Source organism: Callorhinus ursinus, unplaced genomic scaffold (assembly GCF_003265705.2).
Source record: "Callorhinus ursinus isolate GAN/ISIS: 27379988/994484 unplaced genomic scaffold, GSC_fseal_2.0 scaffold14, whole genome shotgun sequence".
Classification (NCBI taxonomy): domain Eukaryota; kingdom Metazoa; phylum Chordata; class Mammalia; order Carnivora; family Otariidae; genus Callorhinus; species Callorhinus ursinus.
The window spans coordinates 23,617,470-23,619,482 of NW_027397076.1; the positions used below are offsets into that span (position 1 = coordinate 23,617,470).

The 2,013-nt window shown below is 31.6% G+C and overlaps 1 non-coding gene across 1 annotated transcript; it reads right to left on the reverse strand.

The window, feature by feature from the left end:
- Positions 1–520: 520 nt before the first annotated feature.
- Positions 521–627, reverse strand: LOC112832118 (U6 spliceosomal RNA). The gene has a single exon (XR_003210319.1). It is a non-coding gene; the product is annotated as a U6 spliceosomal RNA (small nuclear RNA).
- Between the last annotated feature and the right edge of the window lie 1,386 nt (positions 628–2,013).

Consider the following 2,013-nt stretch of genomic DNA (forward strand, 5'->3'; position numbering starts at 1 on the left):
AGGGATGCTTAGCCAGGTAGGCAGGTTAGATGGGGCAGGTTTGTAGGAGAATGTGGGGTGGGGCATATGTTGCTATCAAGATAGATGGAGAGTGGTGGTTCTGGCACTCACAAGCATCTGGCTGTCTTGGGGAGGGAAAGAGAAATGCACCCACCTGGTCTTTTAAAATAGAGTGTGTTCTCCTTTTAATATTTCATCCTTTTGTGTATAAGTATGGAACTAAATTATTTCTATTAAAATATACTTTTCTCTGATGCTGTTAGAATGAAAAATGATTAATTTAGAAAAGATTAAAATAAGGGATAAGGGATTCATGATCAAATTTTTTAATCTTCAATGTGCATTTTTAAATTTTATCAATTGTTTCTTAAAGGTCAAAGCTTGTTTTCATTTTTTTATAGTCTGTCATCTTTGTAATCAAAAAAATTGTCATCTTTGTCGTGTAAACTATACCCATAATGCACACTTTAATTTCTTCACGGTAGAACTTATAAAATGATTTGCACAAAGAATTACATTTTCTTTAATAGGACATTTCATAAATTTGCATGTCAACCTTGTACAGGGGCCATCCTATTCTTTGAATTGTTCCAGTTTTAGTCTATATGATGCTGCTGAAGAAAGCACATATGGAATTATTTAAATATTTTATTTTTTTCAAACTTTTACTGTTACCTCACCCACGTTTAATCAGATAGCGTTTTTTACATTAGCTCATTTTTTAATTAAACCTTTCCAAAACATTCACTTTAGTTACCATAGAAATAACACATTTTCTTTTTTTTTTTTTTCTTTTTTGTGGCAGCGGTGGGATACGAACCCGAAATAACACATTTTCTTTTCAGCTTAAGTAGTACTTGATTACATTATGTAATTAAAATAACAAGTTCAACTAATATAAGAGTTTGGAGAACGCACAGAACAGTCTCTTAATGACATTTAAGTCAACTTAGAGGCAGCAAAATTTGTGGATAGGTTAGTAGACCACTTCTACGGGTCTGCTCAAGGCTCTGAAGGAACAACAGTATATCAGAAAGAACATGAAGAGGGTTAAGTAGTGAGTCAGGGAAATGAAATAAAGGTGGTTATTTATTGAGATTTCCATTTGAAATTTTGATATTTATATTTTAGTAGTCTTTTTGAGTAAAGATCATTGCTTTTATATTTCGATAATTTAGATGACACTAGTTTTAAATACATGTATTTTACTTAATTCTGAAACAGATTCCTTTGAAGTCATACTGAGTTTTTGCTTCTTATATGGAGAAATATTTGTTGGAATGGATTGACAACTGAGAGATTTGTGCTCTGCGTGAGGCTTGCTAGTGTTTAAAATGTGCTGCAAGACCTGTCACACAATCTTCTGACCAGATAGGAAGCGGGTAGGATCAATATTTTATTTGTGCTTATTTCACAAGTGCCTATTCCAAAGAGAACCAGTGTATGAACTGAATAATTGTGGAATAAGCAAAAAAAAATTAGAAATCCTATGATATGTTTCTTATTTTTTCTTCTAATTGCTTCCCTTTTTTCCCTACATATCCTCTTATCCTAAATGTAATATGCTTTTCTTTAAATTTCAATCACACTTCAGTCATTCTACTTTATTCTGCTCTGAAAAGAAATAGTACATGTTGGCTTGTGGAATAAGAATAGAAAAAAGGACATTTTCTATGAACATAAATTTATAATACATCCTACATATGTCATGCCTTTCTTCATGGTCCATAATCTAGTAAGCAATTGTTCTTTAGAAACATTTTTTGGGGGGGTGGGAAGCATTCTATAAGGTAACTCTCAATATTTATAAACTCAGAAGTGGATTATGAGTAATATAAATGCATATTTAATTATTTTTATCTTACTTTAGATTGGGGATCCAAAAGCAACTTATAAAAGATATTAAATATTAATTTATAAGAGATACCAAAATATCTGGCTTCTAAATCCTAGAAACACCTTTCTTATCCTTATCTTCTGGAAAGTGATGAGATTCATACAAAGATATCTGCC